General features: G+C 47.6%; 1 protein-coding gene across 3 annotated transcripts in view; it reads right to left on the reverse strand.

Annotated features, from left to right (window-relative positions):
- Positions 1-16,923, reverse strand: part of IST1 (IST1 factor associated with ESCRT-III) — a 31,983-nt gene that overhangs the window by 11,847 nt on the left and 3,213 nt on the right. For 2 of the 3 annotated variants that reach the window (XM_056136628.1, XM_056136626.1), the window contains exon 1: positions 11,997-12,124. The exons of the other annotated variant lie outside the window; for it this stretch is intronic. The gene's annotated coding sequence lies outside the window, so the exon portion shown is untranslated. Of the gene's footprint in view, positions 1-11,996; positions 12,125-16,923 lie in introns of those variants that run through there. 3 annotated transcript variants of the gene reach the window in all.

Below are 16,923 nucleotides of genomic sequence, written 5' to 3' on the forward strand. Positions count from 1 at the left end.
CAAAATTGCCACTGTGCCTCTGACCAAACCCCAACACCTTGGGGCCAAGTTTCCTGAGAAATTAAACAGTCAAAAGTTAGGTATTTGGGAGCCACACCCACAAACCACCTGCAGCTCGGCTATACAATCTCCTCTATTGGCCTTGCTTCAAGACCCATAAAGAAATCTCAAGAGATCAAAAACCGCAGTTCATCTCAGACCTGCGCAAGGCTGAACAGATCAGGGTAAATGGGACGGGAGTGGGATGGGGGGAGGCAGGTCAGCCTGGTGCTTGCACAAGCAGAGCCCCTGGCAACCGTGAGCTCCCTCAATCCAAAAATCGCCAGGCCTCTGGCCAGACTCCACTGTCTCAGGACGGACCTCCCCGAGACATCAACCTGTTGAAAATTCAGGTATGCAGGTTTTGTAACTGGAATCTTTAGCCTTTCTCTGAGTCGGGATGGGCTACCTCCCCTGACTTCCCAATATTCCTGGAATCACTGGCAGTCACCCCCACAAACCAACTCGAGCACCACCATGTAAGCTCTTCAGCCTTATTTCACTTCACTTAATCACTTAACTTCCCGTTAGTCGTCGATTTGCTCGAGCGGGCGCCAGTAACGTCTCCATTTGTCCCTGTCGCGTGCTAGTGTAGCCCAATGGCATCTGTTCGCTCCAGGAACGTGAAGGGCCTCAAACCGATTGTTCATGATCTTGATGAAGACGTCTGACCATCTGGTAGGTGGGCGGCCACACGGTCTTTTGACATCCCATGGAATCCAGTCGGTAACAGCTCTAGTCCAGCGATCGTCTTTAAATCTCATTACGTGACCAGCCCATCTGATTTTCGACACCTTGGCAAATGAGACAGCGTCCCTGATTCTTGATCGTCGACGGATGTCAGAACTCTGGATTCTTTCTCTCATTTGAGTGAAACGTGATATTCCAAGCATAGCTCTTTCTATTCTTCTTTGGGAGACCTGAATGGCGTTCTCATCTTGTTTGCGTAGGGCCCTGGTCTCTGAGGTATATGTTAATGCAGGAAGAACAGTGGAATCAAAGAGATGTGCCCGGAGTCGGAGGTTCTTCGTCCTCTTAGCTATTTCTTCGATGTTCTTGAAGGCGTTCCAAGCCACTCTCTTCCTCCTGCGCAGCTCGGGTGCCAGGTCATTTGTCATGTTGACCTCTCGACCTAGGTACACGTAGCTGTTGCATTCGGAGATGGTCATTCCATTGAGAGCGAATGGGGCGTCAGGAACGAGGCTGTTTCTCATAAACACTACTTCCACTACCCAGCCGTCGCCACACTCCAGGATGCTTTCCGGACCCGTGCGGCGGCTTTGCGGCCGCACGACACATCATAAGATACTAAATACCCATCTTCCGGAATTGTCGTACCATATTTGATAGGGTTCAAATATGGTAACACCTACAAGGGTGATTAGAGGTCGCCCCAAAAGCCTCTATCCCTCTGGGAAAGACTGGCAAGCTACCGAGAGTATTCCGCCCGCACGGAAGAGCCAGGCAAGCTATCCGCTGTGTATTCGATATGCCAAAACCAGTAACTACAACTGGTCTCATTCACCTGACCCTGAAGGCTTCACCGACATGGCAGCACTGAGAAGGATGAGAAAGGAGAAGCCGACAAAATCTCAAGGCTGACCTAGGCTGCCACAACGAAGGAAGACAAAAATGATCGTCTGTACTTTCAATGCACGTACGCTAGCATCAGATGCATCCATCGAGGATCTGATGGTACAAGCGCGCATGATCAAGTACGACATCATTGGTCTGACCGAGACAAGAAGGCACGAATCTCACCATGCCGTTTTCGACACTGGAGAAGAATTGTTCCTCGGAACATGCGATAAAAGAGGTGTTGGAGGCGTCGGTGTCCTTGTCAACACAAACTTGGCCAAGAGCATTGATTCATTCGAATGCCTAACAACCCGAATCGGACGTTTACATTTGAATAGATGTGGCTCACTGCCTGCAGTTTCTATCTTCGTTGTCTACGCACCAACATCTCATTATGATGAAAGAGAAATCGAGAAGTTCTACGTGGAGCTAGAGACGTTCTATAAAGAAGACCACACCTTCTACAAGATCACTGTGGGTGATTTTAATGCCAAGATAGGACCGAGAAGATCAGCTGAAGAACTTCACATCGGGACCCATGGCCTAGAATGAAACGAACAGGGTGAGAGACTGTCTGAGTTCATCATGTCGACCAAGACCATTCATGGTAACTCACAGTTCCAGAAGGCAGAATCTAAACGATGGACATGGGAGTCTCCCCGTGGACGATTCCACAACGAAATAGACCACATCATATTCAATCGATGGTTTTGCCTGACTGATGTCGCTGTTGTCCCAAAATTTCGAACGGGATCGGACCACCGTCTCCTTCGTGCAAAATTCTACTTCACAGAGCGGGGAGAAAGGGCTGCAAAGTTCAAAAAGAGAACTCCCAGAATGACCACCAACTGGGAACTCTTTGGTACTATTGCGGCAACATGGGAAGATGCCATTGTTGACAACATTGACGAGGAATACGATCAACTGGTTCAGCACCTCCATGAATGTGCGAGGAACGCCAAGAGAGAGATAGCCACAAAAAATCACCTATCTTCGAAAACTCTTGAGCTAATTCGCCAGCATGGTTTGGCGCATGCCTCAGGCAACCGCAAGCTAACATCCGAGCTTGCAAAGCAGTGCAGAGATGCGATCAAGCCTTATTTCACAGATCCATAAATGAATCTCAAAAGATATCAAAAGTTGCAGTTAATCTTGGACCGCACAAAACTGAACAGACAAGGGTAAATAGGAGGGGAATGAGTTAGCCTGGTGCCCACCCAAGCAGAGCCCCCAGCAGCCACTTGCTTCCACAATCCAAAATTACAGCCATGCCCCCCGCTGGACTCCACCATCTCAGGATGGACCTCACCGAGATATAATCTGCTGAAAATTCAGGTATGTGGGTTTTGTGACTGAACTCGCCAGGCTTTTTCAGGGTCAGGACAGACTACCTCTCCCCACCTCCCTGCACTTCCAGAAGCCTCAGTAGTCATGTCCGCACCCCAAAGCTGTCACCATAAGACGATGGATCATTGTATGACTGAAACCCAAGCTGGATTATTGTATGACTGAAACCCAATCAAAAACAGCTTTGTAATGGTCTAGTTCACGGGAATTCAATTTAAAAAAAATTAAAAAGTAATAGTAAAGTACAACCCTTGGTGAGCACCGGACCAAGTGTGTGAGCACCACAGATGTGTGTGATCCGTTCATCCCAGCAGCAACAGTGGGGGAACAGGTGGGGAAGAGGGGAGACAAAAAAAAAAAAAACACACCCAAAGGGACAGGCAGGTCTCTTAATTATTAAAAATAAATAAATAAATAAACAAACCCATATGGGTAGTGGTGGGAATTGAAGTATCAAAGTTAGAACCAAATTGAAAAGTATCCTCACCTCAACAATTCAAATCAAGTGCCAGCCTTCAGAAAAGAGTAGAATCACAGAAAAATAACTAAAAATTACCTTCCTACATGCCCAGGGTGAAAAGTTCAAGGGAATTAAACCTACTCCATAAAATCAACAACAACGAAAAATCTATTTACCAAGATTTCAACTAAGTAGTAGGCTCACAATCAACAAAACCTTAGGTTATATTTTGTGCACTGACAACTGCATTGTTTCAAGGCAGAACAATCTTTTGGTTAACTCCAGACAAACTTCTAAACACGTAATGGACAGCTGGAGCCCTTGCGTGTGGTTGATCATGTTCTAACCCCAGCACCACATATGGTCTTCTGAGCCCCACCAGGAGTGAACTTGAGTGTACAACCAGCAATAAGCCCTCAGCACAGCTGGGTACCGCCCCTCCTGCCCAAAAGTATGTAATGTATTAAGTGACAGACTCAGGATGTATTCCAGTGGTAGAGCAATATGCCTTGCATGCATGTGGCTCTGGCTTTAAGTTCCCAACACAAAAATTAAATAAACATAACCTAGATCTAACAAAGTAAACAAAAGATAATCTAAAGATATTCAAAGTGAGAAAGAATACTATATGTCTGCTTGGGCATTAAAAATTAATACAGAGGCTGGAGTGACAGAACAGCGGGTAGGGCATTTGCCTTGCATGAAGCCAACCCGGGTTTGATTCCCAGCATCCCATATGGTTCCTCAAGCACTGCCAGGAGTAATTCCTGAGTGTTCGAGCCAGGAGTAACCCCTGTGCATCACCAGGTGTGACCCAAAAAGAAAAAATAATAATAGTAATAATAATAATAATGCGAAGTACCAGAGGTATTTTTCCTTTTGTGAAATTATCTCCGCAAACCTTTATTCTACATTTGATAATTAACCCCACTCTAAGTTATAAAGACGCTTATATATGTCATAAAGCATCTGAGTTATATTCAATCCACAACAAATTGTTTACACAATATCTCTTATAGTAGTCTGAAACTAAAACACTAAGGCCCAGTAGTCCTTGCCCTCAAATGAACTACCTTCTCCCGACATAGATCTAAGAAACCCTGGGGACTACAACATGGTTTGGCAAGGACAACTCTAGAATGATTCTCAATGGAAGTGACTTTTGCTCCTAAAAGGGTATTTCACAACGCCCAGAGACATTTCAGTTTGTCTTGATTGTAAGAACTGTTATCTGATGGGTAAAAAGCCAAGGATGGTGAACCCTACAACGAACGGGAGAGCACCCCGTCCCCGCCCTCAACAAAACAATCTTCCAGTCCAGTCCAGAAGGCTGAAAGTGCCTTCCAGAAGGAGAGAAGGCCTGAGCTGAGTTTAAAAAAAAAAAATAAAGCTTGTTTGTAAGGTAAAAAGAGGGTATGACGGGACCAGAATGATAGAACAGCAGAGCAGGTACGTTGCTTATCTTGCATGTAGCCAAGCTGGGGGTCACACCATGCAGATGTGATCCCCAGCACCACATACGGATCCCCCAAGCCCTGCCAAGATCCCTGGGCACTGAGTCAGAAATAAGCCCTGGGAACTGCTGGGTGTAGTCTGCCACCCTCCCTCCTCCAAGAGGGTATGACTACATGAGATGGAGAAAACGGCACATGCAAAGTCCAAGGTACCAGAGAGAACGATACATTTTATTTGTTTTGAGGGCCACAACCAGTGATGTTTAAGGGTTTCTCCTAGTTCTGTGTTCAAGAATTAATCCTGGCATGGTGCTCAGAGGGCCATATGGGTTGCCAGTGATAGAACCCAGGTCATCTACATGTAAGGCAAGCACCCTATGCACCGTACAATTGCTCCAGCTCTAGAACAACAAATTTTCTTTCTGAGAATCACAAGCTCAGTACAGCTGGATCATGGCACTACATACAATTCATGACGTATCATTGCTATCATAATTCTAAGCCCCCTGAGCAATTTGGCAATTATTTAAAGAAGTCACTGTCCTCCTGGTGTTCATCGATTTGTTTGAGCGGGTCCAGTAACATTGTGAGACTTGTTACGTCACGGGTAGCTTGCTGGGCTCTCCAAGAGGGGCGGAGGAATCGAACTCGGGCCAGGTGCATACAAAGCAAACACCCTACCTGCTGTGCTATCTCTCCAGCCCTATTTAAAGATATCAGGTGCTTTTCTGTATCAATATTACAAAACACAATGCTCAAAAAGGAGGGAGGGAAGGAGAGGGAAAGAGAAAGAGAGAGAGAGAGAGAGAGAAGAAAGCTCCTACCATAGAGGCAGGCAGGGGGTGGAGGGTGATGGGAGGGAACCGGGGGACGCTGGTGCTGTGAAGTGTACACTGGTGGGGGATGGGTGCTGGAATAATGTATGACTGATATCTAATCATGAACAGGGTCTATCTCAGTGATTCAATAAAAGTAAAAAAAAAAAAAAAAAGGAAATGCATTCTGAAAACTAAAAAAAAGCTCTCAGGTGCTATGGTATGCTCCGGCACTATGCACAACCCAACAGTACTCTGAGGCATCCCCAATGAAGATGAAAGATGGCCAGCAAACAGTAATGAGCCATTGCTGTTATTTAGCCAGTGCTGAGCAGTAAAGACACCTAAAAAAAAAAGCAGTAAAGACACCTAAAAAAGACACCTAAAAAAGAAAACATGGGCGCTGGAACGTCTCTGGCAGGGGAGAGGGTCTGGCTTTAAGGGAAGGCCCACAGGGCTGACCTCTGTGCCTGGGGCTGCCTCTGGGGGAACGGGAAGCGTCGTCCAGACTGGAACCTGCAGGCAGAGCAGGGCTATCTCTCTGCAGCCAAATCAACAATTTGAATCATATACAACACTGTCAGTACTAAAATTGTAGACTGATAGATTCTTCTTAACCTCCAAATGGTTTCTTGACTAGCTTTTACACTGACATAAAGACTGGAGATGTATTATCAAAGTACAATCGTTACTGTCCTCATCTAGTCAGGAAAAAAAAAATCACATCTGTAACCAAAATACAAAAAAGCAAACCAGCATTTCTTTGTAGTAAGTGCCACCAAGTAATAAACAGTGTCCTGGAATTCATATTAAGGGGCTCTGACTTCCTTCAGCCACTTGCATAACTCCCCAAAGATGGAGGCCAGAGAGACTGGACCAGGGTCAGTGCCAGTTTGATCTCCAATACCATAAGGTTCCTCCCAAATACTGCTGGTGCAGCTCTGGAGGTCCCCAGACCCTACTTTAAAGGAACTTCCACTCTGCAAAAAAAGGATGCCAAAGCAGCATTTCCTGGCTAGAGCAGTGACTAGTCTGATCCAGTTGGCTGGTATCACTGGGACTGGCCTGTGCACTGTCTAGGAGCACCCTCCCCACAGATTAAAAAAAAATAACATAACAATGTCAAGATTTCTCTTGAGCCATATTTTCTAATTGAGGTGAACATATTAGTTTCAGGTATAGAACACAGTAATTTTCTATTTTTGTATATTTTGTGAAATGATTACATGGTTAAGTCTAGTTAATACCCATCACCATAATTTTAATTTTTGTAAGAACTTACAACTTTATTCTCCCAGCAACTTGAATAGAATTCTCTAAATATACAAAATAATCAACAAGCATTTGAAAATATGCTCTCATTAATAATTAGAGAATTACAAGTCAAGTCACAACGAGGTTATTACTTCTCACCCATTAGGATGGGCCATTATCAAGCACAGGACAGAAAAAATAAGTGTCAGCCAGGTTGGTACTCACATGCACTGCAGGTGAGATTGTAACATAATCAATCACTATGGAAAGTTAGGCAGTTCCTTGAAAATCTAAACACAACTACTGACACTGGCTGTGGATTTGACATTAGAAATGATGAAAACAGTTCTAAAGTGCAAAAAGAGGGAGGGGGCCAGGACACCAAATGGAGAGAATCGATGTTATGAATCTCTTTCCACAATCAGAGCGAATCTACACCCAATTTAACTGGGTTAATACCCAAAGGAACCCGGAACCCTGCTGAGGAAACCCTTACAACCCTGCAAGGGAAGAAGGGAGAGGACCTGAGAGAGAACCTCACGGAGAAAAGAAACCCACCAGGGTCAATAAGCTGCAAACGAGGAAAGATTTCTACTGGGTGGGCAAACACCTGTATTCCAAGCCTACAATTGCATCTTCCAGTAACCACACTGGAATGGAAGGCAAAAAACTATAGGGTAGGGGCTAGGGTAATAGCTCAAAGGGCTTCAGCAGATGCCATGTCTCATGAGGCTCCAAGCATAATCCCTAGGACCACCCGGCTCTGTTGGTCCCCAATGTTCCTGGGCCCAAGCAGCGCCACATTCTCAGGACAAGCAGCATCAGGCTCACACCCAGCTGAACATCACCAGGAACAGTCCCCCAGCCTCCTGGGCTGCTGGGCTGCTCCTTCCCTCCCCGAAATATTGGCTCTAGACAGGAGTCACTCCCTGGCTGGCAAGTAACAGGTAAGCCACATTTCCACACACACGAAGCACTATATTGACCTAAAGCATCATCAGTTAGCAGGAGGGACCCACAGTCACAGTGCACCCTTGCGAGGTGGGCCTAGGCATGGCCCTGCCAGGCACAGGGGATACGCTGTCACTCACTGGGACTGATGTCCAGCCTCAGATCCCTGCCGCTGCCAGTCTTGGAGCCCGGGGCACTGGCCAGACCTGCGTGAATTCGACTCTCAAGCGCCTGGGATCTCAAGTCTCAATCCCCGGTTGCTGCCCAAGCCCAATGACTTAGAAGGGCCAAGCACTTGCTGCTGTAAATCCCCTGGTCAACACAGGCATGCTTGACCTTGGTGCTACAGCTGGTGCCCAGCACTCGTGATCAGACTCCTCCCTGCACAGACGCCGACAAGCCTCTGGTCACAGCCCCTGCACAGGCGCTGGCCAGGCCCTTGTGGAGAACCTGACAAGAAGTGGAGATGGGTGCATATGCTGCCCGAGCCCATGTGCTGCTTGCACCTGCATGACCAAGCACATGTGTCGCCTGCATCTCCCCTCTTAAGATGTGGACTTTCATGCTTTCCTGTCTAATGCTAGGGTGTGTGTAGGGGCCCTCTCAGCCCTTGGAGAAGCCCGCATTCTCTCTTGAGCGTGTTACTGTCTCTCTTATTCTCCACTCTCCCCCACTTTCTCTTCCTCCTTCTCTTCAAAAATCCTCTAAATAGAATCTGTTTTGGGGCTGGAGAGATAGCACAGCGGGTAGGGCGTTTGCCTTGCACGCGGCTGACCCGGGTTCAATTCCCAGCATCCCATATGATCCCCTGACCATCGCCAGGAGTTAACTCCTGAGTGCAGAGCCAGGAGTAATCCCTATGCATCGCCAGGTGTGACCCCCCCCCCCCCAAAAAAAACTACCTGAAAAAGACCTCAAAGATGCGGCTGGAGAGACAGGACAGCAGGCAGGGTGCTTGCCTGGCAGGCAGCTGATCTAGGTTCAATCCCCTGGCTCCCTATGTTCCCCTGAGCTCCACCAGGAGTGATACCTGAACACAGAGACAAGAGTAACCCCTGAGCTCCACTGGGCTGTGACCTAAAATTAAAAAACAAACCCACACCCAATTTCTTCGAAGCTGGGTGTGGTTTTTTTGTTCTAACCCTCACGGAAACATTCCTACTGCTCATGGAAATGAGGGTGGATGTTATCATGCATGCATGGACATAGATCCAGGAGATAGCTCAAAGGTCTGGAATAGATGCTGTGTCTTCAGGAGCACCAAGTTAATCCCTAGCACTGCATGGTACCCCAAGCACCACCAGGTGTGGCCCACAAAAGGGTTGGTGAGTTAGTTCAACAGGGTGTGCGTGTGCTTAGCACGCCGGAGGCATGGGTTCAAGCCTTGGCATGGAATGGTCCCATGCACTGCCAGTGGTGATCCCTGAATATACTGCCAGGAGTAGCCCCCACCAGATATGGTCACAACCAAAAATAAATGAATACATTTTTTTTCATGACCCAGAGGTTATTAGTCTAAGACCATGTGGTGACTCAACAGCTTTACTGGCACTCTCTCACCTACATTTGTTCAGTGTTATTCTACCAAATACTAAGTGCTAGTCTTTCAATTACTGTCTAGGTGCTACCCTACCCTAGACAAAAGGCATTTAAGTAAAACCTGACCTTATTAGCATTTGAAGGAACTCACAATATAACGGAGCATGACATAAAAATAACTGTATGCTTGAACTATAAACCCCATAAAAGGCTTATGACCTGGTGATTGCAATTTATTCTCAACATCCTACATCCATTTACATATAGATCTGTAACTTTTTATTAGTGAAGACCATCACAGCACAATAGCAGCTTCATGTGCCCTTTAAGTTCTTCTTCATTCCTCACTTGAACTCGTAAAACTGGTAAAACTCGTCCAGAGGTCTCTTATCACTTTAAAGCTGGATAATCCCTCCATTATGAATAAGGGGAACTGTAAAGGGTGGACTGAGCTCATCACACTACCTGAGGGGACAGAAGATACTGCCCCCTCAGAACCACAAGGCTGCCTTGGAGTACAAAACTGCACTGCACAACTGCAGCATCAACTATGAGCTACAGGACCTGTTCTGCTACAGAACCTGAGGTGTCTAGGCAGCTACCAACAGGTGTGTGGAAATACTCTGATAAAGCTGCCCCAATGACACATTTTGTAGAAGCGGCCCTTGATCCTAAAAACTCTAGTTAAAGCAGCTAAAAACAGCAACAGGAATACTAAACTATTAAAGGTCGATAGCTCCAAAAATACTCAGGGCTAGAGAGAGTACAGCAGGCAGGGCTGTCTGCTTTGCATAGGGTCAACCTGGGTTTGATCCCTGGCCCCCCCCGTATGATCCCCCAAGTCCCACCAGGAGTGACCCCTGAACATCACTGGATGTGGCCCAAGAAAGAAATTTTTATTCATTTCCTAACCTTCTAACATTGATGTAATGTCAGATGATTAGCACTGATACCAGTACTCTTGCACCTGAAAGCATTTCATTAGGTTACTATTCACAACACCTTCTCATAGTGACCACACCATGCAAAGCTCTGCTGGGCCAGGGGCCTAAGGGTCAGGTTAGAGCTAAAGGCTAACCAGAGCTATGCCCAACAGAGTCTGGGGCCATGCAGTGCCAGGGATGGAAATCAGGGTTTCCTCCCCTTGAATCACATTCCTTACAGTAATTTTGAATATGTAAGGGGGGGGGGGACTGAGTTTGTGGGTGGAGACGGATGGTACTCACTGCTCAGGGAAGCTCCCCATGGAGGGGTGAAATAATCACACTGGCCCTCTGAGCTCTCTCCCTGACTCCCTAGCCATATTTCAAACTCAACATAGGTCACATACAAATCAGAGTATCTATTTTCTGGTGCCAAGGGTTGAAAACAGGGTTTCGGACATGTAAGGCAAGTGTGGGGAGCTAGAGAGGAACTTTGCAGCTTATGAGTACTCTATTATTACTATTTTGATGGAGAGCTGTTTAGGGTGCCCCAGGGGGCTCCAGGCCTTTGACCATTTTAAAGAAATGAGAATTTACGTTATGTAGACTGGAGATGGGGATTCTGGACATTCAAAAGTTAGCGGCAAAAAACAAGAGGGAGAGAGAAGTCTGAAATGTGGACTAAAAATACTACTTAAAACGTGCAAAGACTTCAACTGGGTATCTTTCAACTGCAATACTGGGTCAGCTGATAAACCAAGGGAGGGGCTGGGGCACAGGCTTGGCATGCCCAGGGTTCCTGTACCTCCTCCAAACCGCTGGAGAGGCCCCCTCAACATAAAAAAAAAAAAAAAAAGGTAAAATGAAAAGTAATACCAACCCTTTCGGCTTCTAACCCCGAGACGCCCTGCTCGGGATACTATGCAGCGTCGGAGGGAGAAACACTATTAGCTGCAGACCGGGTTCCAAAAGGCGAAGAGGACTGGATCAATATGCTCTTATTACATTAAATAAATACGCTAAGGGACCACAATATGCTCTTATTACATTAAATAAATACGCAAAGAGACCACAAATTAGGCCTGCCTGGTCCTCAACTAGTCGCTGTACCTGGATGACGAGAGGATTCATCACACCCGTGACTTTTGGTCTGTTGGGAATGTTCGTATTTAAAAAAAAAATTTTACTAACAATCGTTTTAAAAATTAATTCCTAAGCAGACAGTTAACGGTCAACCCTGGTTGGAGCCCCGACACCGCGGGGGGCACCCCCCGAACCCCAAACGATAACAGCAAAAAGCAACAAAGACGCAAAAGCAGAACCGGAAGGGGCCGGCCCACGCGCGGGCGGGCGGGCGCGAGGGGTGCCCCCACCCTTGCCACCCGGGAAGCGGCGTGGGGGTCCCGGGGTCCGCACCCGGAGCACGAGCCCCCGCAGCCGAGCTGGGCGTCTTCCGTGGCCGGGCGCCGCGCTCCGGCCGGACCCCACGGCTGCCGCCGCCACGGGCGCCGGCCTTTCGCTTTCGAATGCCCCCGCCGGGCGCCGCGACGCCCGGAACCGGAGCTCGGGCAGAGGAGTCCCGAGTGGGCGCGCGGGGGAAGGCACAGACCCCTGACGCGGAGGACGCCGCGCTCACCTGACGGAATCCAGGAGCGAAAAACGGCTGAGACACGTCTCCGGAACCAGAAAAATCTCAGCATCCAAAATGGCTACCCCGCCAGCCTCAGCACAGGCACGGCGGGCGGAGGGATCCGCGGAAGGAAGGCGGAAGAGCCACGCCCCTCTGCCCCGGGATTGGCTGCGCGCCCGCCGCTCCCGGGACTAAAGCTCCAGAGAGCCTGTGAGCGCCGTCGCCCGGCTCCCGTCGGAACCGGCGCGGCCGGGGACTACTTCCCGCGGCGGAGGCACGGCGCGTGCTGTGCGACGTCACTCCCTGAGTCACCTGCCGGGGAGGTGTGGCCCTGTCGGGTCTTGGGGACCGTGGCCGTGAGCCTGGTCTTGCACTTTGACATTCTGTCCACTCCCGGAGAAACCCGGCTGCCGTGCTGCCCTGCCCATGCCTGGGATTGGCTGCGGCGCTCCGCCGGGCCGCGCTGGCTCCGGGATCACTCCGCCTAGAGTTGGTTTCTTCCGGGAGGAGTGACCGAGCAGGTTTCGATCAACCTCCTCTAGGTCCAACAATCAACCTTATGCCTTCATCCGACCTTGCACTCTCCCCTTGGTGCCATCTGGCGTGGTTTACTTAGACAGTTAGGTGTATCGATACCACCGTTTTCCCCGCAGCCCCCGTCTCTCCCCCAGAGCTCTCAGATCCCCCGCGTCCCGCACCAGGCGGTGCTCGGGGCTTACTCCCGGCTCTGCAGCCAAGGGATCACTCCTAGTGGGCTGGGACCATACGGGACGCGGGGATCGATCGAAGCCTGGTCGGCTGCGTGCCAGGCAAGCGCCCCACCCGGTGTACTACCGCTCTGGCCTTGCCGGTTTTTAAACAAGTCTGACTGCTCTTTCAACTCGAACCACTAGTCTGTACTCTTTATTTAATTCAGGAATATATTTCCTCCGCACCACGTTCTCCCAGAATAACCCCCCTTTGCTAATCTTTGTTTTTAAACTGAAAATCTGTCAGGGCTTGGCGTTAACAAGGGGCTTTCTGGACTCGGAGCTTCCAGAAAGAGGCCACCCTGCCCCCCACTCTAGAAGCTGTATTCTACTGGGATCAAAACTGTGGTTTTTTGAACTGTGATGGGATGGTCTTGTGACAAGAAGGGAACTGCGTGTTGCCATCTGAGGTTTGTTCGAATTTAGAAATACTATCTTTATAGCCACTTGCAGTGTTTCTAATTAAAACCAGGTTCCAAAACCTCCAAATGTGCAGTGTTTGGCTTATAGCCACTTGCAGTGTTTCTAATTAAAACCAGGTTCCAGAATCTCCTAATGTACAGTGTTTGGCTCTGTCGATTTGTTTTGTCCTTTCTTCCAGTCAGTGCTTGCCTATATAGATTGAGTACATCCTGCAATAAGAAAATCTTTTAAAAAATAAAGTGAAGGCAGACTGATGGAATTTAAATAGCCTTAGAGATCTAGCATCTGAATGTGTAGCAGACCTTAATTTAGATAGTGATCCAAACCAACTCTAAAAGGCAAGGCGTTTTTGTTTTGTTTTTTCATTTAATGTTTGGGCCACACCCAGCAGTGCTTAGGGCTCTCCCCTGGCTCTGCACTCAGGGATCATTCTTGACTGGGCTCTGGGGACCATATGTGATGTCAGAGATCTAATGTGAGTCAGATGGAGGCAAGGCAAGCCCCCTATCTGCTGTATTACCTTCTGGCCCCATCTAAAAGGCATTTCTCAGTCAATTAGGGAAAATATTTTGTCAAGCATAACAGTGGCGTTGAATTTATTTACCTGGGCATACACGAATGGTGATTCCATCATTCTCAACATCATTGCTAATAATGATTTCCTTCCACAATGCTAATTATTTTTATAACATTATTCTAACAACTACAAAAAGTGGTGATGAGATGTTTAAGGCATCTGTTCTTTTTTTCCATTTCTGGTTTTGTAAGCCACATCCTATGGTACTGGGGAAGGTAAGCTGGGGGAGCCTTCTCCCAGAGATGCTAGTGAGGGGAACCAGGAGGAGATTCAATCCAGGGTTCCCACGTGCAAAGCAAACACTCCATCAACTGTCTTCCCAATCGGAATCTGTTCTTTTTTTCAAATGTTAAGAAATATATGTTGTAGGGCACGGGAGATAGTTCAAAATGCTGGAGCACAGCCTGCATGTACGTTGGCCCATGGAGCACATCCAGGAACAAACCCTGAAACGCAGCCAGGAGTAGCCCCTAAGCATCCTCAGATAACCCCACACACATATCAAAGAAGAAAAGTATACTGCAAAGAAAATAAGGGACACATACAGTCCGGAGGGGGAAAAATGGCAGCAAAAACCTTGATCGTTGTTTCATGGAATGGTATCATCATACTTTTCTCCCCCTATGTTGTTAAGCATTTTTCAAAGGTTTTAGTCAGTAGTTAAACAATGGCAACAAGGACCCAAAGGAGAGGCCTGGGATTTGGGGTGGGGGTGGGGGGACCAGGGGACCTGTTTTCAGGCATAAGGGCATACGTGAGAACTCAGGTCTCACAGGCCTGAGAGAATGTTGGCAGCTCTGTCTGCAGTCCTGGCACCACAAACATTTTCCAAGCCACACTGGAGCCAGCTGTGTGAAGCACGCAGTAAAGGTGGATGCACACCTTGATGGGCACTGCAGCTTAAAAGCTGTAGGACTGCTATGACCAGGAGGTGCAATCCCTGCCAGGTATGCAAACAAGCACCTCAACTAAAGGAGTGCAAAGCTCAGTGAGCACAGCAGACAAAAATGTGAAAGCACCACAGCCAACTGTGTCTGCAAAAGCAGGTCAGAGTAACACCACCAACACCGAAGGGCAGGGGGAAGGAGTGCAGACCAGAAGAAAAAGAGAAAAGAATGGAAGCAGAGCCGAAGAACTGATGCCATGGGTAGGGTGTGTTTGCCTTGCATGCTGCCAATCCAAGTTCAATCTACAGCTCGACATACGATCCCCTGAGCACCACTGGGACTGACTCCTGAGTACAGAGTTAGGAGAAGCTACTGAGCACCACCCGGTGCGTGCCTCATATGTACAAAATCCTGGATCTGATTCCTAGTCCCATTAAATAAACAAGTAAATAAATAAAATTTAAGACCGTGCATGAACACAGCAAATCAGACATGGGCTTTCTTTTAAAGGAGAACAAGTATCATCACCAGATTCTTGTGAATTAAAGCACGTTATAGTCTTTCTGTGCCTCAGTTTTTCCTTCTGTGAAACGGAAATAATAGAGGCCAGAAAGATAGTACAGGAATTAAGGTGCTTGCCTTTTTTTTTTCTTTTTGGGTCACACCCAACAACATTAAGGGGTTACTCCTGGCTCTGCACTCAGGAATTACTCCTGGTGGTGCTTGAGGGACCATATGGGATGCTGGGAATCGAACCTGGGTCCGACGTGTGCAAGGCAAATGCCCTACCTGCTGTGCTATTGCTCCAGCCCCACGGTGCTTGCCTTTTATGCAGCAGATCATGGTTCAGATCTACCATATATTGTTCCCTGAATACTGTCAGGGATCACCCGGGAGTACAGAGGCAGTAATACTCCCTGAGCATAGCTGGCGTGTCCACCCAGAAGTAAATAAAGTGGAACAAATATCACTATATTAATACAGTTGTTACTAAGATTTAATGGGATGGTTATGAAAATCTCTTAGAACTAGGAAATATCTAGGGGGTTAGAGAGCTAGTACAGTGGGAAGGGCACTTGCCTTGCAACCCTGGTTTGATCCCAGGCACCCTATTTGGTCACCTGAGCAGTGTCAGGAGTAATTCCTGGGTAACCCCCAAGCATCACCAGATGTGGCTCAAAAACAAACAAAATAAACCAAAACATCTAATGGATATGTAATACTATCAAAACCCTTTCACCGATGTTATCTACAAATTCTATATATGTACTTCTCTGCCTTTTAAAACACAGTAGCACAAATATACATGTTATTCAGTGAGGTGAATACATACATACTTGGAGATTGCTCATATAAGCCAAACTGTCAAACTGTCAAACTGTCCTCCCGTTTGTTGTTCATCATTTGCTCGAGTGGGCCCAGTAACGTCTCCATTGTGACACTTGTTGCTACTGTGTTTGGCATATTGAATAATCACGGGTAGCTTGCCAGGCTTTGCCGTGTGGGTGAGATACTCTCGGTAGCCTGCCGGGCTCTCTGAGAGGGGTGGAGGAATCGAACTCGGGTCAGCTGCGTTGGCTCATATAAGTAGCTATCAACGATTCTTACTCAGAACCAGAGAGAGCTCACAGGGCTGACTTCATGCTCACAGGGCTGACTTCATGCTTTGCATACAGGAGGCCTGTGTTCAAGCCTCGGCACTGGATGGTCCACTGAGCACGACCTGGAGTAACCCCCAGGCCCCGAGCAGCAAATAGTGGCTGTTAGGGACTGCACAATAGCCCACTGTTGAGATGTGCAATAATTTTCTTTCTCTCTCTCTTTTTTTTTTTTTTTTTTTTGCTTTTTGGGTCACACCCAGCAATTCTCAGGGATTACTCCTGATTCTGCGCTCAGGAATTACTCCTGGCGGTGCTCAGGGAACTATATGGGATGCTGGGATTCGAACCCAGGTTGGCTGCATGCAAGGCAAATGCCCTACCCGCTGTGCTATTGCTCCAGCCCCCGTGCAGTTATTTTCTAAGCACTGTTCCACTGATGTACATTTAGGTTATTTCTAATATTTTGATCCTAAAAACTGTGTAAGGACTAGATATTTGTTCTCATGTACTTACTGGGTAAATTCCCAGAAGCAGCAGAACTGGGCCAGAGGGTAGGCATATTTTTAATGTGAATAGATATTGCCAAATCAGCCTTCTGATGGGAAGTATCCATTTACACCACCACCAATGTTCAAGTTTCAATTTCCCCAGGTCCTCATTACTATAGTGTAGAAAGATAACATTATTGCAACTTGT

This window comes from Sorex fumeus, unplaced genomic scaffold, assembly GCF_029834395.1.
Source record: "Sorex fumeus unplaced genomic scaffold, SorFum_2.1 ptg000122l, whole genome shotgun sequence".
Taxonomy (NCBI): Eukaryota; Metazoa; Chordata; class Mammalia; order Eulipotyphla; family Soricidae; genus Sorex; species Sorex fumeus.